Source organism: Pristiophorus japonicus, chromosome 3, assembly GCF_044704955.1.
Source record: "Pristiophorus japonicus isolate sPriJap1 chromosome 3, sPriJap1.hap1, whole genome shotgun sequence".
Taxonomy (NCBI): domain Eukaryota; kingdom Metazoa; phylum Chordata; class Chondrichthyes; family Pristiophoridae; genus Pristiophorus; species Pristiophorus japonicus.
The window spans coordinates 77,971,012-77,994,448 of NC_091979.1; the positions used below are offsets into that span (position 1 = coordinate 77,971,012).

Consider the following 23,437-nt stretch of genomic DNA (forward strand, 5'->3'; position numbering starts at 1 on the left):
GTATTGTCCAGGTACATTAAATGTATAAATACAATGGTGCGCCACAGAGGGCGCTGTGGTGGGAGACCTGAAAGTACCTGCAAGACAGAGTATAAAAGACTACCCACCACACCTGAGAAGGCACTCTGGAGTTGCACAATAAAGGACTAAGGTCACAGTAGTTACTACAACACAAGACCGTGTGGAGTCAGTGATTTGAGTGCTACACACATCACAATGGAGACGTATATAAAACAAGCTTTTGTGAGAACTGAGTGCCCCAAAACACTTCATTGTTAGAAAAGTTCATCCCCCACAGACCGTATGCAATCTACACTATAGTGTGCTCTATCCCACCCATTGAATTGTCTTATGGAAAGCTTTAAATGCTCCCCATCCCCTCAGGTAATGCAGCAGCCTTGCTCCACCCCCCACCACCACGTTTTCCCCAGGAAGCCCTGGTCTGCTATCCTCCCGAACGTCCTACCCACAAAGGCACAAGGACCATCCTGTTGGGTGGAGCATTTGATTAATGTCCAGATTGGTCAAACCTCACAAAAATTGAGTTTAAAATACAATTGGTATATCTTTGTGGTCCTGAATCAATTCTGCAATAATATCAGACCACCACTTTAAAGAGGTGGGGGGTGAGGATGAGAGCAAACGTTGGGAGTAAAGCTTTAAATGCTTTCGCGGGCACCATGACCAAGCTCGAGCTCCTCAGCGTGCCTTCATCACTCGGCCGGAAGTCGCTGTTTGTTTTGGCGGCTCTGCTGCTATGGTAACGGGGCTGTTGCGGAGGCCGGAGGAGCCGGAGCTACTGGTGACCCGCAGAGTTTCACTGTTGGCGACGAACCGTGGGGTGAGTGAATTCAGAACAACCTCGGTAAATAGGTGTTACACAAAGTAGACGAGGTCCGCCTCTGCTTTGTATGCCGCCTAATCCAGCTGTTTACTGTGCAGTATTACACACAAACCCTTCCCCTTTCAGAGAGAGAGAGAGAGAGAATCCTGGTTTCACTCGTCCTTTTACAAATATTCACCCCGTGCATTTGAAGCACAAGGTGGAGTGAGTTCGGCACCATCCTGGCAGATTCTGCTGCTTCCTATGCTGCGGGCCGGTGATTAAAGTTGAGGAAGGATACTCAACCCTCCCCGAGGACCATTGACCCTGCAATGGCTGGTCCTGCCCAGCACCTTCTGACAGGCGTTGGGGCAGCAGAGGCATCATCGTTGATTTCAGGAAATACATTGACCCCACATAGCAAGTCCTCTCCTTTGCGCCGGCATATCCATCAAGTGCATCGTCTTCCATGTCGACACCAATAGAGTGCATAATGCCCCTCTGCAATAGATTCATTTGACGCCCAACCCTACCCGCTTCAATCCAACGCTAGCCCTCAGCCCAACTTCAACCTAAACCCGGGAAGATTTATTTTCTTAGCGCAGCTCTTTTAGTGAAATAAGTGGCAAAGATCGAGAGCTGCAACAAAAGTTACTGAGATCTGCAATACATTTTTAGCGACGGCTGCAGAGGCACAGTAAAGAACTCCAATCACTCGTAACCATCCATGAACTGCTCAGATATCATGTCGTTAACATAGATTCACAAACTGAGAATGTACTGTTATTTGGAAGGACAGCATATCTGACCCTGCAGAAATGAATACTAATCTTTCATATTTGTAAATCTAGATTTCTTTGTACAGTACAGTGCCCATTAATTCTAAATGTGTTTGGGTCATTACTGGTCAGCAAGGTTCCCATTAGTTCTCTTTCAGGATACATGTTAAATTAGAACCGTGATAAACTGTAATAGTAAATATATCATAGTTCCAGTATTGGGATGGACTTTAAGCACAGACAGTTTATTGGTTACACGGAAATTGGCAAGCTTTTTCAAAATACCCATAAACCTTGACTGAACCAATCTTTCAGACAAGGTAACAGAGAGATGGGGAGAAAGCTGAGAAATCACCTCAGCTTGGCTCTGACATTTTCCAAGTAAAATATTTATCCTAGTCAGAGGATTTGGCAGCAAAAAAGCAGGCAGTGGTTGGTGTTCAATGGCAAGGTGGAGATGGACAGGCAAACACTTGATAAAAGATTTTAAAAGTAAATTTATAGAAACATAGAAAATAGGTGCAGGAGCAGGCCATTCAGCCCTTCTAGCCTGCACCGCCATTCAATGAGTTCATGGCTGAACATGAAACTTCAGTACCCCCTTCCTGCTTTCTCGCCATAACCCTTGATCCCCCGAGTAGTAAGGACTTCATCTAACTCCCTTTTGAATATATTTAGTGAATTGGCCTCAACTACTTTCTGTGGTAGAGAATTCCACAGGTTCACCACTCTCTGGGTGAAGAAGTTTCTCCTCATCTCGGTCCTAAATGGCTTACCCCTTATCCTCAGACTGTGACCCCTGGTTCTGGACTTCCCCAACATTGGGAACATTCTTCCTGCATCTAACCTGTCTAAACCCGTCAGAATTTTAAACGTTTCCATGAGGTCCCCTCTCATTCTTCTGAACTCCAGTGAATACAAGCCCAGTTGATCCAGTCTTTCTTGATAGGTCAGTCCCGCCATCCCGGGAATCAGTCTGGTGAATCTTCGCTGCACTCCCTCAATAGCAAGAATGTCCTTCCTCAAGTTAGGAGACCAAAACTGTACACAATACTCCAGGTGTGGCCTCACCAAGGCCCTGTACAACTGTAGCAACACCTCCCTGCCCCTGTATTCAAATCCCCTTGCTATGAAGGCCAACATGCCATTTGCTTTCTTAACCGCCTGCTGTACCTGCATGCTAACCTTCAATGACTGATGTACCATGACACCCAGGTCTCGTTGCACCTTCCCTTTTCCTAATCTGTCACCATTCAGATAATAGTCTGTCTCTCTGTTTTTACCACCAAAGTGGATAACCTCACATTTATCCACATTATACTTCATCTGCCATGCATTTGCCCACTCACCTAACCTATCCAAGTCACTCTGCAGCCTAATAGCATCCTCCGCGCAGCTCACACTGCCACCCAACTTAGTGTCATCCTCAAAATTTGAGATACTGCATTTAATCCCCTCGTCTAAATCATTAATGTACAATGTAAACAGCTGGGGCCCCAGCACAGAACCTTGCGGCACCCCACTAGTCACTGCCTGCCATTCTGAAAAGTACCCGTTTACTCCTACTCTTTGCTTCCTGTCTGACAACCAGTTCTCAATCCACGTCAGCACACTACCCCCAATCCCATGTGCTTTAACTTTGCACATTAATCTCTTGTGTGGGACCTTGTCGAAAGCCTTCTGAAAGTCCAAATATACCACATCAACTGGTTCTCCTTTGTCCACTTTACTGGAAACATCCTCAAAAAATTCCAGAAGATTTGTCAAGCATGATTTCGCTTTCACAAATCCATGCTGACTTGGACCTATCATGTCACCATTTTCCAGATGCACTGCTATGACATCCTTAATAATTGATTCCATCATTTTTCCCACTACTGAGGTCAGGCTGACTGGTCTATAATTCCCTGTTTTCTCTCTCCCTCCTTTTTTAAAAAGTGGGGTTACATTGGCTACCCTCCACTCGATAGGAACTGATCCAGAGTCAATGGAATGTTGGAAAATGACTGTCAATGCATCCGCTATTTCCAAGGCCACCTCCTTAAGTACTCTGGGATGCAGTCCATCAGGCCTTGGGGATTTATCGGCCTTCAATCCCATCAATTTCCCCAACACAATTTCCCGACTAATAAAGTTGACAAGTTTAATGGAAAATTTCTGGGCTAAGTGTGTGACAATAAATCTGAAGAATTATGAATGAAGCAGGTGCACACAAGTCCAATCTTAAGCGAGTCAACAGTCAATAGCTGAAGGAAATCTTATGAATAAGTCAAGAACTGGTACCTGTACTACTACAAGTATTTGGTGGGACAAGAATGGGATTCTGGATCCCTTCAACCTCTGGGGGAAAATGGCAATGAATGAATGATCTGAATTTCTCTCAACCCCTGCCAAAATGTAACTTTGCATGCAATAACTTTGATAATACCAGACAGATATCTTCCCAGCATCGAAGCTCATCGGCAAGTACTGTGCATAAAATAACGTCGCTAGCAGGTAGAACTGCATGTGGCAGGGCCTAGGATGACTCAGAGTCTGCCATCGGGTGTGAATGCAGATCCATTAGCACCATGTTGGCGCTGCGGGGGTAATCACCGAGCCTATTAATGTCGATTCAAGCACTACGTGTGCAAAGGCTGCGAAACAATGGGGCATCTCCAGCGAATGTGCAAAAGTGCTGTGACTCACCACGTGGCAGAGTCGGCAGAGGATGATCGATCTGGCGCGGATCACGCAGAACAAAGAGAGGCAACTCAACCCGAGGAAGAAGTGTATGGGGTACACACCTTCACCACCAAGAGCCCCCCTATCATGCTGAAAATCAAATTGAACAGTATTCCGGTATTAATGGAGTTGGACATGGGTGCGAGTCAGTCAATTATGAGCCAGAAGGCTTTTGAGAAATTGCGGGGCCACAAGGCACAATGGCTTAAGATAACAGAACGCCGGATGGTGCATGCGCAAATCATTTTTTTCTTACTCACCAATATTCTCTATTCTCCTGATGATGGAGACTCCTTCCTCGGTCCAATTCTGAAGGTACTGATTGCCTAAGTAGCCTTGAGGGTAGGTATTCAAGTTGTTTGGGGCGGGTGGAGGGGAGAGGGGTTCAACCTGTACTACTAATAATTATATTTTGAATTAAATAAGATAACAAGGTTAACAAATTATCAAATAGAGGAGATAGAATCTAATTGGTGCATTGAAATACATTCAACCCCTTTTTTTAACACCAATAACCTTGCATTTGTTTATTCTAATGTCACAAGATAATCCATTTTCCACTCTATTATACATTTTGACATGAAATCGAACTACCTTGTTAAAGTTTCAAGATAACCAATTATCTAGACCTAATACACGTTAATAGTAGTAGTGAAACTGATGTCTAATTGTTATGCGCTTTGCAATGGCTCTGTCTAAATATTATGCTTTGTCCTTTAATTGCAGTTAGCGCTGCTTCAGAGTGTAAAACACATTCTTCCCAGCTAATTCCAAAGTGACAAAGTTTTGTTCACAAAAAAGCCTTATTAGAGCACAATTTCTTTAAAATATTTTTGTTGTTTAGCTTTTAAGATTGCCAAATAAAAACACCTCTAATGAAGCATTTCAAACTACTTTAGAAAGCACTATTATACAGGTTGAACCTCTCTTATCCGGGTCTCGCTTATCCGGCATCACCTCTCGTCCAGCACCATTCCTGGCCGCCGGATGGTGCATGCGCAAATCATTTTTTTCTTACTCACCAATATTCTCTATTCTCCTGATGATGGAGACTCCTTCCTCGGTCCAATTCTGAAGGTACTGATTGCCTAAGTAGCCTTGAGGGTAGGTATTCAAGTTGTTTGGGGCGGGTGGAGGGGAGAGGGGTTCAACCTGTACTACTAATAATTATATTTTGAACTAAATTATAAATAAAAGCTTGATAAAAGTTATTTAAAAAAAAATTTTAAACCTCCTGGCTAGTTTTTCGCTTTGCCGAGCTTGGCTGCTATCTTTCTCCTTGATTCCGGGAACTCCTGCAACCACAGAGCCACCATAGCTCCGTTTACGCTGGGCGGGCTTGCTGTTAACGCGATCCCGTCTTAGCGCAAGGATTGCACGGAGTCCTATCGACTTACTTCCAGTGCCCAGGCCGGGGTCGGACCGGCAGGCTGTGTCCTCGGGCTGGCCCCTCCTCCCCTCCGCTCCCTACTGCCGTCGGTGCTCCCTCTGGGGTCGGGCCAGCAGGCCGTGTCCTCGGGCTGGCCACTCGTCCCCTCCCCTCCCCGCTGCCCTTGGCGCTCTGCCAAACAAAAACAAAATACCTCTTCGTTACTTTCAATGAGTTTTGGAGATTGTGGGGTGGGGAGGGGAGGGGGCGGTGGTGGGGGATATCTTTATCGGGGCTGGCTGGCTGGGGCTGGGGGCTGGCAATTGTAAAAGATGGTAGAACACGTTACCTCCCCTCATCTGGCAAAATCTCTTATACGGCACGGGCCAGGTCCCGAGGATGCCGAATAAAGGAGGTTCAACCTGTATAGGAGAAAGTGACTATTATCATTTTTGGCTAGTTTCAACAGTATGACATTTTATTGCTAGAAAAAGATATATAAATTAATTTTTACTTCTTGATAGTGATTCAAAACAGTTTAACTGTTTCTGTTCCCCTATATTGTCTTTTTTTTCATAGAATACAAGCACAGTCCACTACATTTCATAAAAAAAAGCTGACTTTTCAATGCAGTGAGTACTGTACAAAAATTTTAGAATCAACTTAAGTTTTAAAAAAAAATGCTAACATAAGAAATAGGAGCAGGAGTAGGCCATACGGCCCCTTGAGCCTGCTCTGCCATTCAATATGATCATGGCTGATCCGATCATGGACTCAGGTCCACTTCCATGCCCGCTCTCCATAACTCCTTATTCCCTTATCGTTTAAGAAGCTGTCTATTTCTGTCTTAAATGTATTCAATGTCTCAGCTTCCACTGCTCTCTGAGGCAGCAAATACCACAGATCCACAACCCTCTGAAAGAAGAAATTTTTCCATCTCAGTTTTAAATGGGCGACCCCTTATTCTAAGATCATGTCCTCTAGTTCTAGTCTCCCTCATCAGTGGAATCATTCTCTCTGCATCCACCTTGTCAAGCTCCCTCATAATCTTATACATTTCGATAAGATCACCTCTCACTCTTCTGAATTCCAATGAGTAGAGACCCAACCTACTCAACCTTTCCTCATAAGTCAACCCCCTCATCTCTGGAATCAACCTTGTGAACCTTCTCTGAACTGCCTCCAAAGCAAGTATATCCTTTCGTAAATATGGAAACCAAAACTGCACGCAGTATTCCAGGTGTGACCTCATCAATACCCTGTACAACTGTAGCAAGACTTCCCTGCTTTTATTCTCCATCCCCTTTGCAATAAAGGCTAAGATTCCATTGGCCTTCCTGATCATTTGCTGTACCTGCATACTAACCTTTTGTGTTTCATGCACAAGTACCCCCAGGTCCTGCTGTACTGCAGCACTTTGCAATCTTTCTCCATTTAAATAATAACTTGCTCTTTGATTTTTTAGCATGCATTTAAAAAACTAGGTTAACTAGGTCATGACTTCTGCTGATATTATTGGACGGGTTACATTTTTATAAACAAAGGTAATGTGCTATCGAAACCAATAATCTAAGTTAATGTCAGGGAGATAAATTAAGACACACTGCATCAGTCTAAAGAATAAACTGTTTTAAATATTCACCATTCTAGGTAATTCATCCAGATAGGCACAATTCTTGAATTCTGGCTCTTGGTCGGAAAATTAAGCTTTTCTATTTGTACTTAGAGTGATGTGTCTTTTATTAAAGAAAATCAGATCTCAAGAAAGATGATTTCCAGATTATCTTTTTCCAGTTGCAGGTGTTTATCACTATTTTGAATAAATTGTCTAGATTTTCCAAAGTACTGTCTACTAACCATTTAGAGTTCCAAATTGTTATGTTTTCAGTTCCGTTTCCATTTTCTTTTATTTGTGCCTGGCACCAAGACCACAGCTGCTGCACTGTAAAGCTGGTTAAGGTAGACACAAAAATACAACCCAGCACAATTATATCCTGGAGTAATAAACTTATAAAGTCATTATTAAAGCTATTTTTTAACAATTCGAAAAAAGAAAATGATAATTTGCATCCCAAGTAGCATTAGAATTATCTTTTAATATTTTTCAATATTGAATAATCAAGATGGAGTCTTGTTCCCAGTACAAGCTATTTCACTCATCTGTGTTGCTTGCCTCTGTTTTTCCTGAAGGCTTTGGAATTTTCATCACAAATATGTATTTTTTAACTTATTACGACCTTGCAGTCCTTTCACTGCCTCGCCAAATTTTTTTTTCCTTGTTTCCCTCAGGCCTCAGGAGCTGAGCGATGCTGGCAAGGCTGCATTTATTGCCCATCTCTTATGCCCTGAGAAAATGATAGTGCTCCCATAATGATGTTAGGTAGGAAATTCCAGGATATTGACCCACCAATGATAAAGGCATAACAATATGGCCCAGAAATCCCAGTCGGCTGCTTCCTGCGGGCGATCGAGGGAAAAAGTTAAAAGTTGCGCATCTACTGTTTCTCCTGTGCCCATGCGAGTTCCCGGTCCTGAGGTCTCCATTGACTGCGCGTTGCAGCGCGTGCACGTCAGGACGTGCGCAGGGCTGGAGCAGGAGTCACATGGCTCTGGGCAGCCAATCCAGGTAAAAATATGTTCTCATTCATAATAATAGGAACCTCGTAAGTTGGAGTTTCCATTATTATGAATGAGAACGCTCCCCCCCTCCACAAACACACAAAACTCTTAAAAAAAAATAGAAAAAAATACACCACATTTTTATTATGGTAAATTAAAGTTATTTATGTATTATACACATTTTTTTTTCCGATTTAAAAAAAAAGAAGTTTTTAAAATTTGGTTTAAAATAAATTTACCATAGTGGGGAGGGTTTTTAACAACCACATTTGTTTTTTAAATTTTATTTTATAATATTTTTGTGTATTTTAAAATTGTTACGTCTGTAAAAGTAGGCTATGTGCCTGCTTTTATCAGGCGCAAGAGTTTTCAGGACATCTGCTAGGCAAGATATGAATAAATACCACAATCTTGCCCATGCAAATATCCTGGCTGCCGAGATGCGGAGGATCTGTCAAACTCCAGCTTGACAGATTGGAAAAGCCGGTTTTCAATGCATGTGCATTGTGCGCTGAAAATCGACTTTGCGATGCCTTACTGGGTCCGTACATACTCCGTACGGACCCGGGAGGCAGGAATTTTTCTGGGCCTATATGTCAGGATGGTGTGTGGGAAATTTAAGGTGATGGTGTTCCCACAACATTGTTGCTCTTCTTCTTCTTAGTGGCAGAGATGCTGTTAAAGTAGCCATGGTGAGTTGCGGCAGTACAACCTGTAGATCATAAGTAATGCAACCACAGTGCATTCGCAATGGAGGGGGTGGATACTGAGTTCAGTGGTTGTCATGTATGTACTTTTGGGATCACTATCCACTAGATGGCGTCACTGTTGGAGGTCATTGGGCTGCATGCACGTGTGTGCAGCCCAAGTATAAAAGGCCAGCCATTTTGTATATTAGGCACTTTGGGCCTTAATAAAGCAGAGCCAAGGTCATACCTCTTGGAGTCAAACAGTACTCAGTCTAACAGTTATTGCATACACAACAGTTATACAGGAGCCGATCAAGTGAACTGATTTGTCCTGGATGGTTTCAAGCATCTTGATTGTTGTGGTTGTTCCCAGTGCGTGGAGAGTATTCAGGATTTAGGAGCTGAGCCACTCATTGCAGAGTACCTAGTCTCTGTCCTGCTCTTGTAGACATGGTGTTGATGTGGCTGGTCCAGTTAAGTTTCTGGTCAGTGGTGACCCCAAAGATGTTGATGGTGGGGGTGTGGGGGGTGGCTTAGCAATGGTCAGGGCGAGGTGGCTGGGCTTTCTTTTGTTTAAAATGTCCATTATCTGCCGCTTATGTGGCATGATTGCTACCTGCTATTTGTTACTCAAGTTTGGATGTTAACTAGATCCTATTGTATGGCATGGACTGCTTCATTATCAGAGGAGTTGTGAATGAAACTGAACATAATTCCAAACCTAATCTGAGAAAGACATTGAAAAGGTTGAGGGGTGGTAGTTTGAAATTGCAAAAAATTCCATTTAAAGCCTGTAGTATCTGATCACCAATGTGGTACTGACTTGGTTGACCTCAGCTGGGACAGCAGTAGAAGCACTCCAATTGGCTTTAGCATCTCTAGGTGAAGGAAGAGAAAATCTGACAGGGTTTCTACGTCTAATTGTTATCTATTAATGCCCGCTGGAACGTGCTGTAAATTGTTTCAAAAGTTCAAAACGAGGATATATCAATAATGGGAATCAAGGTTTAAAAAAAAATGCTGAAATAAATTAACTTTGGGGGGGCGGGGGATGCTGGAGTTGGGACGGGAGGAAGAGATTGTGCTGGGGGAGAGAGATTGTGGGGGGAGGGGGAGAGAGATTGTTGGGGGAGGGGGAGAGAGATTGTGTTGGGGGAGGGGGAGAGATTGTGTTGGGGTCGGGTCGGGGGAGATTGTGTTGGGGGAGGGTCGGGGGAGATTGTGTTGTGATGGAGGGGAGATTGTGCTTGGTGGGGGGGGTGGAGAGATTGTGTCGGGGGCGGGGGGGGGTGAGGAGAGAGGTTGGGGAGGGGAGAGATCATGGTTGAAGGAGGGTAGAGATTGTGGTCGGTGGAAGAAAGGTGTTAAGTATACGGGGAGGAGCACGGCAGTCCGGGTTCAGCGGACTACAAAGGCCCAGCGGCAGTCGGTGAGCGAGCAGTGAGGGGAGGAGGGACAAGAAATCACAAAAGTGACGTCACAGCCAAGCTGGTAAGTGGTTGGCTGATCGGCTGGTGAGTATATCTCTTTGATTTTGTGTTTTAATAGATAAGAGGATAAATTACTAAATAGTTGTTTAGTGTGTGTAGTGGGAGTCAGTGTTTTTGCTGGGTAATTTAAGGGTAACTAGTGGGATGGCAGGGCAGCTCGTTCAAATGGAATGCAATACCTGTGCCATGTGGGAATTCCTGGATGCTTTCCGCAGCGGGGATGACCACATGTGCAGGAAGTGTCTCCAGCTCCTCTAGCTCAAGCGCCGAGTCTCGGAGCTTGAGCGAGGACTGGAGGCAGTGAGGAGCATCCGAGAGAACGAGAGGTACGTGGATAGCTTGTTTCAGGCGTTGGCCTCCCCACAGATTAAAAGGGTACAGGAGGATAGGGAATGGGTGACCTCCGCACACAAGAGTATGGCGAGGCAGGTAGTGCAGGAGTCCCCTGAGGCTATCCCGCTTTCCAACCGGTACTCTATTCTGACGACTGGCGAGGGCGGTGATGCCTCTGGGGAGTGCAGCCAGGGCCAAGTCCACAGCAACGTGGGTGGCTCAGCTGTACAGGGGGGGAGGAAGAAGACAGGAAGGGCTACAGTGATCGGAGATTCAATAGTTAGGGGAGCAGATAGACGCTTCTGCGGCAGCAAAAGTGACATCAGGATGGTGTGTTGCCTCCCTGGTGCAAGGGTCAATGATGTCACTGAGCGACTGCAGGGCATTCTGGGAAGGGAAGGGGAACAGCCAGTGGTTGTGGTCCACATTGGTACCAACGACCTAGGTAGAAAGAGGGGTGAAGTCCTGAAAGCTGAGTTTAGGGAGTTCGGAGTAAGATTGAAAGCCAGGACCTCAAAGGTGGTAATCTCGGGATTACTGCCAGTGCCACGTACTAGTGAGGGTAGAAATAGGAAGGCTAGTCAGATAAATACATGGCTGGAGCATTGGTGTAGGAGGGAAGGCTTTAGTTTCCTGAACAATTGGGACTGCTTCTGGAGTAGGTGGGACCTGTACAAGTCGGACAGGTCACACCTCAACAGAGACGGGACCAATGTTCTCGCGGGTGGTTTTGATAGTGTGGTTGGGAGGGCTTTAAACTAGCTTGGCAGGAGGATGGGAACCCAGGAGAGGGCTCTGAGCTAGTTAGAGTGGGTGAGAGCTCAAATGAACAGAACCCCAAGAAAGAATGCAAAAGGCAGGAGGCAACAGAGCAGAGTAGCACGAGGATAAGTGTAAACCACAACGTGATAGGAAGGGACAATATGTGTGAATATAAAGAGGCTGCAGGAGGGGTCAAAACTAAAAATCATGGTTTAAAAACTAATATTAAAACACTTTACCTAAACGCACGCAGCATTCGAAACAAAGTAAATGAGTTGACGGCACAAATCATTACAAATGAGTATGATTTGGTGGCCATTACAGAAACGTGGTTGCAGGGTGGCCAAGACTGTGAATTAAACATACAGGGGGATCTGACAATTCGGAAAAATAGACAAGAAGTGAAAGGAGGTGGGGTAGCTCTGTTAATAAAGGATGATATCAGGGCAGTTGTGAGAGATGATATTGGCTCTAATGAACAAAATGTTGAATCATTGTGGGTGGAGATTAGAGATAGTAAGGGGAAAAAGTCACTGGTGGGCGTAGTTTATAGGCCCCCAAATAATAACTTCACAGTGGGGCGGACAATAATCAAGGGAATAATGGAGGCATGTGAAAAAGGAACGACAGTAATCATGAGGGATTTTAACCTACATATCGATTGGTCAAATCGAACGGGGTAGCCTTGAGGAGGAATTCATAGAATGCATACGGGATTGTTTCTTAGAACAGTATGTTACAGAACCTACAAGGGAGCAAGCTATCTTAGATCTGGTCCTGTGTAATGAGACAGGAATAATAAACGATCTCCTAGTAAAAGATCCTCTCGGAATGAGTGATCACAGTATGGTTGAATTTGTAATACAGATTGAGGGTGAGGAAGTTGTGTCAGAAACGAGCGTACTATGCTTAAACAAAGGGGACTACAGTGGGATGAGGGCAGAGTTGGCTAAAGTAGACTGGGAACACAGACTAAACGGTGGCACAAGTGAGGAACAGTGGAGGACTTTTAAGGAGCTCTTTCATAGTGCTCAACAAAAATATATTCCAGTGAAAAAGAAGGGCGGTAAGAGAAGGAATAACCAGCCGTGGATAACCAAGGAAATAAGAGAGAGTATCAAATTAAAAACCAATGCGTATAAGGTGGCCAAGGTTAGTGGGAAACTAGAAGATTGGGAAAATTTTAAACGACAGAAAAGAATGACTACGAAAGCAATAAAGAAAGGAAAGATAGATTACGAAAGTAAACTAGCGCAAAACATAAAAACAGATAGTAAAAGCTTTTACCGATATGTAAAACGGAAAAGAGTGACTAAAGTAAATGTCGGTCCCTTAGGAGATGAGAATGGGGATTTAATAATGGGAAATGTGGAAATGGCTGAGACCTTAAACAATTATTTTGCTTCGGTCTTCACAGTGGAAGACACAAAAACTATGCCAAAAATTGCTGGTCACGGGAAAGTGGACCTTGAGACAATCACTATCACTAGGGGGTAGTGCTGGACAGGCTAATGGGACTCAAGGTAGACAAGTCCCCTGGTCCTGATGAAATGCATCCCAGGGTATTAAAAGAGATGGCGGAAGTTATAGCAGATGCATTCGTTCTAATCTACCAAAATTCTCTGGACTCTGGGGAGGTACCATCGGATTGGAAAGCAGCCAATGTAACGCCTCTGTTTAAAAAAGGGGGCAGACAAAAGGCAGGTAACTATAGGCCGGTTAGTTTAACATCTGTAGTGGGGAAAATGCTTGAAGCTATCATTAAGGAAGAAATAGCGGGTGATCTAGATAGGAATAGTGCAATCAAGCAGACGTAACATGGATTCATGAAGGGGAAATCATGTTAAACTAATTTACTGGAATTCTTTGAGGATATAACGAGCATGGTGGATAGAGGTGTACCGATGGATGTGGTGTATTTAGATTTCCAAAAGGCATTCGATAAGGCGCCACACAAAAGGTTACTGCAGAAGATAAAGGTACGCGGAATCGGAGGAAATGTATTAACATGGATAGAGAATTGGCTAACTAACAGAAAGCAGAGAGTCGGGATAAATGGGTCCTTTTCAGGTTGGAAATCGGTGGTTAGTGGTGTGCCACAGGGATCGGTGCTGGGACCACAACTGTTTACAATATACATAGATGACCTGGAAGAGGGGACAGAATGTAGTGTAACAACATTTGCAGATGACACAAAGATTAGAAACATAGAAACATAGAAAATAGGTGCAGGAGTAGGCCATTCGGCCCTTCTAGCCTGCACCGCCATTCAATGAGTTCATGGCTGAACATGCAACTTCAGTACCCCATTCCTGCTTTCTCACCATACTCCCTTGATTCCCCTAGTAGTAAGGACTAGTGGGAAAGCGGGTTGTGTAGAGGACACAGAGAGGCTGCAAAGAGATTTAGATAGGTTAAGCGAATGGGCTAAGGTTTGGCAGATGGAATACAATGTTGGAAAATGTGAGGTCATCCACCTTGGAAAAAAAACCAGTAAAAGGGAATATTATTTGAATGGGGAGAAATTACAACATGCTGCGGTGCAGAGGGACCTGGGGGTCCTTGTGCATGAAACTCTTTTAGAGTCTACCTGCAAAAACATAAAACATTGAATCGTGCCACCCGACCTGGGTGACACACCAGACATTTACAAGGCCCTTTTTTTCCTTTTTTTTTGAGTTTTTCTTTTTTTTTTCTTTTTTTGGGGCACTAAAATCACAATTTTCCAGTGCCCCCTATAAAAGGGAAGGGGACACTAAAAGCACCGGCATTTAAAACAAGTTAAACTTTAAAAACGTAAAATCAAATTAAAATTTGGTTGCCGGGCGTGATGATGCACTCCAGTCCCTCCGGTGCCCACCTCTCGCGGAAGGCCGCGAGCGTACCGGTGGACACCGCGTGCTCCATCTCCAAGGACACCCTGGACCGGATGTAAGAGCGGAAGAGAGGCAGGCAGTCAGGTTGAACGACCCCCTCGACCGCCCGCTGCCTGGACCGGCTGATGGCACCCTTGGCCGTGCCCAGGAGCAGTCCTACGAGGAGGCCTTCGGACCTACCCGCTCCCCTCCGCACAGGGTGCCCAAAGATCAGGAGAGTGGGACTGAAGTGCAGCCAGAATTTCAGGAGCAGCCCCTTCAAATAGTGGAACAGGGGCTGCAACCTTGTGCATTCAATAAAAACATGGAACACGGACTCCTCCAGACCGCAGAAATTGCAGGCGGCCTGGGAGTCCGTGAACCGGCTTAAAAATTTGTTGCACGGCACTGCTCCGTGCACCACCCTCCAGGCCAAGTCCCCGATGAATAGTGGGAGGACCCCTGCGTAGAGTGCCCTCCATCGGGGACCCCCGCCTCCTCCGGACGGCAAGATGGTACGCCATGGCGTGTCCGGACGGCCGGCGAGGATGGCAAAGTTGAGGGTGTGCAGGAGCAGCCCGTACAGGAAACCCCTCCGCGCGGAACTGAAAGGCACGGAGGGGATTTCCCCGAGGCGGCTCAAGTTGTGAGGCGCCGGCCCCCGAGGGAGGTTCCGGGGTTTGGCGCCGATGAGGAATTCCGTCCGGACGGGGGTCAGTTCGGACGGGATCTCCCCACGTGCTTGAGCCTCCTCGATGCACCTAACGGAGTCAGGGCCCAGAGCTGTTTTTAGCGACTCGATGGCATCGGCCGCGTGGCGGACGTTGGCAGAATTTAGGCGCCGCGCCAGCGTGTCTGGCGCCATCCAGCCCGCTCCTCCGCCATCGAGCAGGTCCCTGACCCTGGTCACCTCACCAGCCACAGCCCTCTCTTCCGACCGCCACATAAAACCTCGGCCGTGGAGGTACGGATTCCCGAGCAGCGGTTCCTGCAGGACGGCCGCCACTCCAGCCGGCGGAGAGCTGCGCTTGGTGGAGACTTTGTTCCAGACCCTGATGAGTTCCCTGTAAAAGACAGGCAGCTCCCGGAGGGCGGTCCTGGCACCCCCCAAGTTCACAAACAGGAGCTGCGTGTCATAATTGAGGTCGAGCTGCTGGCGGAAGAAATACCTCGCCAGAGCACACCACCTAGGAGGGGGCTCGACGTAAAGGTATCTCTGCAGGTACTGAAGACGGAAAGTCGCGAGCTGGGCGCTGACGCACACCAACGACTGACCGCCCTCCTCAAGCGGGAGACTCAGGACCGCGGCAGAGACCCAGTGCTTCCTGTTGTTCCAGAAGAAGTCCACCAGCTTCTTCTGTATCTTGGCGACAAACGCAGGGGGAGGGGTCAAAGTGACCAGCCGGTACCACAACATTGCGGCCACCAGCTGGTTTATGACTAGCGCTCGACCCCTGTAGGACAGCACTCGGAGCAGTCCTGTCCAGCGCCCTAGGCGAGCGGCGACCTTGGCCTCCAGCTCCTGCCAGTTCGCCGGCCAGGCTCCCTCGTCGGGGCTAAGGTAGACTCCCAGATAGAGGAGATGGGTCGTGCTCCAGGCAAAAGGCCTGAGCTCCTCCGGCAGGGAGTCCACCCGCCACTGACCCACCAGGAGTCCGGAACATTTCTCCCAGTTGATCCTGGCGGAGGACGCGGCCGAGTAAATCTCCTGGCACTCACGCATCCTCCGCAGGTCAGCGGGATCCTCTACCGCGAGGAGCACGTCATCGGCGTAAGCCGAGAGGACGACCTCCACGCCCGGCCCTTGCAGAGCCAGTCCCATCAACCTCGTCCGCAAGAGGCGCAGGAAAGGCTCCACGCAAACAGCATATAACTGGCCGGACATGGGGCATCCCTGGCGCACCCCTCTCCTAAAGCGAAGGGGCGCCGTCAAGGACCCGTTAACCTTAATCAGACACTCCGCGGCGGCGTACAAAAGTCGGATCCGGGCGACGAAATGCGTCCCGAACCCGAAAGCGCGCAGAGTTCCGAGCAGATAGTCGTGATCCACCCTGTCGAACGCCTTCTCTTGGTCGAGGGATAGGAAGGCGACCGACAGACCAGCCTCCTGGGAACAATGGATGAGGTCCCAGACCAGATGGATGTTATCGTGGATTGTCCGGCCCGGGACCGTGTAGGACTGGTCGGGGTGGATCATGTGGTCCAGCACGGCACCAAGGCGAGCAGACATCGCCCTGGCGAAGATTTTGTAGTCCGTGCTGAGGAGGGAGACCGGGCGCCAGTTCTTAAGGAGGCGGAGATCGCCCTTCTTAGGCAGCAGGACGATGACTGCCCTGCGTCCCAGAACGCCCTGTGGAACTCCACGGTCAGCCCGTCCAGCCCCGGGGATTTTCCCCTCGAGAGCCGGGCGAGGGCACCGGTCAGCTCCGCCAGGCTTAGCGGAGCTTCCAGATTTTCGGCGCCCTCCGGGCTGACCTTCGGCAGGTCCTCCCACAAAACTCTACGCGCTTCCTCGCTGGACGGATCCGGAGAGAACAGAGCCCCGTAATATTCACGGGCCCTGTTGTTGACGCCCTCCGGATCCGAGACAAGAGAGCCGTCGTCGGCCAGCAGCGTCAAGAGCTGCTTACGGACACTCTGCCTTTTTTCCAGCGAGTAGAAGAAGGGGGAGCCGCGGTCCAGATCCCGCAGGAACCGGATCCGCGACCTCACGAACGCGCCTCGGGACCCCACGAGCTGCAGGTCCTTCAGCGCGGCCTTCTTCGCTTCGTACACCGTCCGCAGGGCCGGGTCCTGGACGACTTGACCGAGACGGGCTTCCAGGTCGAGCACCTCTTTTTCTAGGCGCACGACTCTGGCCGCCTGCCTCTTGCTCGACCCCCTCGCGTACTCTTGACAGAAGACGCGGACGTGAGCCTTGCCCACGTCCCACCATAGCCTCAAGGAGGGGAAGCCCCCCTGCTTCCTTCTCCAGTCGGACCAGAATCGACGGAACGAGTCCTGGAACCGCACGTCCTCCAGCAGCCGGTTGTTAAAGTGCCAGTACGCGGACCCCGTCCTCGCGCGGAGCGAAGCGAGCTCCGCCCACACCAGGTGGTGGTCCGAACACGGCACCGGCCGCATGGAGGCCGCCGGGACGCAGGAAACGTACGCCCGAGACACGTAAAGGCGGTCGACTCTAGACCATCCTACTCCAGGCCTCACCCAAGTAAAGGCGCTGGAGTCGGGGTGGAGATTTCGCCAGACGTCCACCAAGTCGAAGGACCCGACCAGGTCCCTCAACTTCTCCATCGCCGTCATGCACTGCGGGGCACCGGAGCGGTCCCTCGCCTCGAGGGTGCAGTTAAAATCCCCCCCGAGGACAATGCAGTCGCCGACGTCGACGGAGCCAAGAAGAGCGGACACCTCTTCAAAGAAGCGCGTTTGCTGCGGGCCGGGCTGAGGGGCGTACACGCTCACGAGATGGAGCGGCACGTCCCCCAGGCGAACCGTTACATGTAGCAAGCGGCCTGGCACGGGCTCCTCGACCCCCAAGATCTCTGGCTGAAAATGCGGGCCCAGCAAGATGGCCACCCCACTAGAAATGGCGGTGAGGTGGCTCATGCGGACCTCTCCTTGCCATTCCAGGAGCCATGTGGCTTCGTCTCCCGGAACGGTGTGGGTTTCTTGCAGGAAGCACACCGCATATTTCCCCTCCCGCAGGAGCGAAAAATTGTCAAATCTACGGCGTGCCCCTCTGCCGCCGTTGACGTTGAGGCTGGCTATGGTTATCTTCATGGCAAAAGCATAGTGCAACCTCTACCTTAACCTATTGTGCGGGGGGGAGCGGAGTCTTTTGTTGAACTCCGCTCCCTCCGCAGCCCAGCGAGGAGTCCCTCGAGCTCGCACAGCTCAAGGTGTTGCGCCTTTGTCAAGGGCCCGCCCGCGGCCAAGGTTTTAACGGCGGCGCGGACGGACCCCTTGATCAGCTCTGGCTCGGACCATTTTTCCAGGGCCAGTCGGGCTTGGTTGCAGTGACCCTGGCTCTGGGCCAAAAAGTCCCGGAGTTCCTTTGCAGGAATGAGGATGGTCTCGGCGGCGGCCTCCTTGTGCATGAAACTCTTTTTGGAGTTCACCTGCAAAAACATAAAACATGTATCCGTGCCACCCGACCTGGATGACACACACAAGACATTTACAAGGCCCCTTTTTTATTTATTTTTTTGTGTTTTTTTTTTTGGGGCACTAAAATCAAATTTTTCCTTTTTCCAGTGCCCCCTATAAAAGGAGAGGGGGACACTAAAAGCACCGGCAATTAAAACAAATTAAACTTTAAAACGTAAAATCAAATTAAAATTTGGTTGCCGGGCGTGATGATGCACTCCAGTCCCTCCGGTGCCCACCTCTCGCGGAAGGCCGCGAGCGTACCGGTGGACACCGCGTGCTCCATCTCCAAGGACACCCTGGATCGGATGTAAGAGCGGAAGAGAGACAGGCAGTCAGGTTGAACGACCCCCTCGACCGCCCGCTGCCTGGACCGGCTGATGGCACCCTTGGCCGTGCCCAGGAGCAGTCCTACGAGGAGGCCCTCGGACCTACCCGCTCCCCTCCGCACAGGGTGCCCAAAGATCAGGAGAGTGGGACTGAAGTGCAGCCAGAATTTCAGGAGCAGCCCCTTCAAATAGTGGAACAGGGGCTGCAACCTTGTGCATTCAATAAAAACATGGAACACGGACTCCTCCAGACCGCAGAAATTGCAGGCGGCCTGGGAGTCCGTGAACCGGCTTAAAAATTTGTTGCACGGCACTGCTCCGTGCACCACCCTCCAGGCCAAGTCCCCGATGAATAGTGGGAGGACCCCTGCGTAGAGTGCCCTCCATCGGGGACCCCCGCCTCCTCCGGACGGCAAGATGGTACGCCATGGCGTGTCCGGACGGCCGGCGAGGATGGCAAAGTTGAGGGTGTGCAGGAGCAGCCCGTACAGGAAACCCCTCCGCGCGGAACTGAAAGGCACGGAGGGGATTTCCCCGAGGCGGCTCAAGTTGTGAGGCGCCGGCCCCCGAGGGAGGTTCCGGGGTTTGGCGCCGATGAGGAATTCCGTCCGGACGGGGGTCAGTTCGGACGGGATCTCCCCACGTGCTTGAGCCTCCTCGATACACCTAACGGAGTCAGGGCCCAGAGCTGTTTTTAGCGACTCGATGGCATCGGCCGCGCGGCGGACGTTGGCAGAATTTAGGCGCCGCGCCAGCGTGACTGGCGCCATCCAGCCCGCTCCTCCGCCATCGAGCAGGTCCCTGACCCTGGTCACCTCACCAGCCACAGCCCTCTCTTCCGACCGCCACATGAAGCCTCGGCCGTGGAGGTACGGATTCCCGAGCAGCGGCTCCTGCAGGACGGCCGCCACTCCAGCCGGCGGAGAGCTGCGCTTGGTGGAGACTTTGTTCCAGACCCTGATGAGTTCCCTGTAAAAGACAGGCAGCTCCCGGAGGGCGGTCCTGGCACCCCCCAAGTTCACAAACAGGAGCTGCGTGTCATAATTGAGGTCGAGCTGCTGGCGGAAGAAATACCTCGCCAGAGCACACCACCTAGGAGGGGGCTCGACGTAAAGGTATCTCTGCAGGGTCTGAAGACGGAAAGTCGCGAGCTGGGCGCTGACGCACACCAACGACTGACCGCCCTCCTCAAGCGGGAGACTCAAGACCGCGACAGAGACCCAGTGCTTCCTGTTGTTCCAGAAGAAGTCCACCAGCTTCTTCTGTATCTTGGCGACAAACGCAGGGGGAGGGGTCAAAGTGACCAGCCGGTACCACAGCATTGCGGCCACCAGCTGGTTTATGACTAGCGCTCGACCCCTGTAGGACAGCACTCGGAGCAGTCCTGTCCAGCGCCCTAGGCGAGCGGCGACCTTGGCCTCCAGCTCCTGCCAGTTCGCCGGCCAGGCTTCCTCGTCGGGGCTAAGGTAGACTCCCAGATAGAGGAGATGGGTCGTGCTCCAGGCAAAAGGCCTGAGCTCCTCCGGCAGGGAGTCCACCCGCCACTGACCCACCAGGAGTCCGGAACATTTCTCCCAGTTGATCCTGGCGGAGGACGCGGCCGAGTAAATCTCCTGGCACTCACGCATCCTCCGCAGGTCAGCGGGATCCTCTACCGCGAGGAGCACGTCATCGGCGTAAGCCGAGAGGACGACCTCCACGCCCGGCCCTTGCAGAGCCAGTCCCGTCAACCTCGTCCGCAAGAGGCGCAGGAAAGGCTCCACGCAAACGGCGTATAACTGGCCGGACATGGGGCATCCCTGGCGCACCCCTCTCCTAAAGCGAAGGGGCGCCGTCAAGGACCCGTTAACCTTAATCAGACACTCCGCGGCGGCGTACAAAAGTCGGATCCGGGCGACGAAATGCGTCCCGAACCCGAAAGCGCGCAGAGTTCCGAGCAGATAGTCGTGATCCACCCTGTCGAACGCCTTCTCTTGGTCGAGGGATAGGAAGGCGACCGACAGACCAGCCTCCTGGGAACAATGGATGAGGTCCCGGACCAGATGGATGTTGTCGTGGATTGTCCGGCCCGGGACCGTGTATGACTGGTCGGGGTGGATCATGTGGTCCAGCACGGCACCAAGGCGAGCAGACATCGCCCTGGCGAAGATTTTGTAGTCCGTGCTGAGGAGGGAGACCGGGCGCCAGTTCTTAAGGAGGCGGAGATCGCCCTTCTTAGGCAGCAGGACGATGACTGCCCTGCGCCAAGAGAGGGGCATCTCCCCGGTCGCCAGACTTTCCCCCAGGACCCGCGCGTAGTCGCTCCCCAGGACGTCCCAGAACGCCCTGTGGAACTCCACGGTCAGCCCGTCCAGCCCCGGGGATTTTCCCCTCGAGAGCCGGGCGAGGGCACCGGTCAGCTCCGCCAGGCTTAGCGGAGCTTCCAGATTTTCGGCGCCCTCCGGGCCGACCTTCGGCAGGTCCTCCCACAAAACTCTACGCGCTTCCTCGCTGGACGGATCCGGAGAGAACAGAGCCCCGTAATATTCACGGACCCTGTTGTTGACGCCCTCCGGATCCGAGACGAGAGAGCCGTCGTCGGCCAGCAGCGTCAAGAGCTGCTTACGGACACTCTGCCTTTTTTCCAGCGAGTAGAAGAAGGGGGAGCCGCGGTCCAGATCCCGCAGGAACCGGATCCGCGACCTCACGAACGCGCCTCGGGACCCGACGAGCTGCAGGTCCTTCAGCGCGGCCTTCTTCGCTTCGTACACCGTCCGCAGGGCCGGGTCCTGGACGACTTGACCGAGACGGGCTTCCAGGTCGAGCACCTCTTTTTCTAGGCGCCCGACTCTGGCCGCCCGCCTCTTGGTCGACCCCCTCGCGTACTCTTGACAGAAGACGCGGACGTGAGCCTTGCCCACGTCCCACCATAGCCTCAAGGAGGGGAAGCCCCCCTGCTTCCTTCTCCAGTCGGACCAGAATCGACGGAACGAGTCCTGGAACCGCACGTCCTCCAGCAGCCGGTTGTTAAAGTGCCAGTACGCGGACCCCGCCCTCGCGCGGAGCGAAGCGAGCTCCGCCCACACCAGGTGGTGGTCCGAACACGGCACCGGCCGCATGGAGGCCGCCGGGACGCAGGAAACGTACGCCCGAGACACGTAAAGGCGGTCGACTCTAGACCATCCAACTCCAGGCCTCACCCAAGTAAAGGCGCTGGAGTCGGGGTGGAGATTTCGCCAGACGTCCACCAAGTCGAAGGACCCGACCAGGTCCCTCAACTTCTCCATCGCCGTCATGCACTGCGGGGCACCGGAGCGGTCCCTCGCCTCGAGGGTGCAGTTAAAATCCCCCCCGAGGACAATGCAGTCGCCGACGTCGACGGAGCCAAGAAGAGCGGACACCTCTTCAAAGAAGCGCGTTTGCTGCGGGCCGGGCTGAGGGGCGTACACGCTCACGAGATGGAGCGGCACGTCCCCCAGGCGAACCGTTACATGTAGCAAGCGGCCTGGCACGGGCTCCTCGACCCCCAAGATCTCTGGCTGAAAATGCGGGCCCAGCAAGATGGCCACCCCACTAGAAATGGCGGTGAGGTGGCTCATGCGGACCTCTCCTTGCCATTCCAGGAGCCATGTGGCTTCGTCTCCCGGAACGGTGTGGGTTTCTTGCAGGAAGCACACCGCATATTTCCCCTCCCGCAGGAGCGAAAAATTGTCAAATCTACGGCGTGCCCCTCTGCCGCCGTTGACGTTGAGGCTGGCTATGGTTATCTTCATGGCAAAAGCATAGTGCAACCTCTACCTTAACCTATTGTGCGGGGGGGAGCGGAGTCTTTTGTTGAACTCCGCTCCCTCCGCAGCCCAGCGAGGAGTCCCTCGAGCTCGCACAGCTCAAGGTGTTGCGCCTTTGTCAAGGGCCCGCCCGCGGCCAAGGTTTTAACGGCGGCGCGGACGGACCCCTTGATCAGCTCTGGCTCGGACCATTTTTCCAGGGCCAGTCGGGCTTGGTTGCAGTGACCCTGGCTCTGGGCCAAAAAGTCCCGGAGTTCCTTTGCAGGAATGAGGATGGTCTCGGCGGCGGCCTCCTTGTGCATGAATCCCAAAAAGTTAGTTTGCAGGTGCAGCAGGTAATCAGGAAGGTGAATGGAATGTTGGCCTTCATTGCGAGAGGGACGGAGTACAAAAGAAGGAAGGTCCTGCTGCAACTGTACAGGGTAGTGGTGAGGCCGCACCTGGAGTACTGCGTGCAGTTTTGGTCACCTTACTTAAGGAAGGATATACTAGCTTTGGAGGGGGTACAGAGACGATTCACTAGGCTGATTCCGGAGGTGAGAGGGTTACCAATTGTTGATAGATTGAGTAGATTGGGTCTTTACTCGTTGGAGTTCAGAAGGATGAGGGGTGATCATATAGAAACATTTAAAATAATGAAAGGGATAGACAAGATGAAGGCAGAGAGGTTGTTTCCACTGGTCGGGGAGTCTAGAACTAGGGGGCACAGCCTCAAAGTATGGGGGAGCCAATTTAAAACCGAGTTGAGAAGGAAT

The 23,437-nt window shown here is 50.8% G+C and overlaps 1 protein-coding gene across 2 annotated transcripts in view; it reads left to right on the forward strand.

The window, feature by feature from the left end:
- The first annotated feature begins 769 nt into the window (after positions 1–769).
- The window catches only part of cfap221 (cilia and flagella associated protein 221), a 431,960-nt gene continuing 409,292 nt past the window's right edge, over positions 770–23,437 (forward strand). The window contains exon 1 of one of the 2 annotated variants that reach the window (XM_070874512.1): positions 770–841. The gene's annotated coding sequence lies outside the window, so the exon portion shown is untranslated. The remainder of the gene's footprint in view (positions 842–23,437) is intronic. The other variant, XM_070874515.1, reaches the window with a different exon arrangement.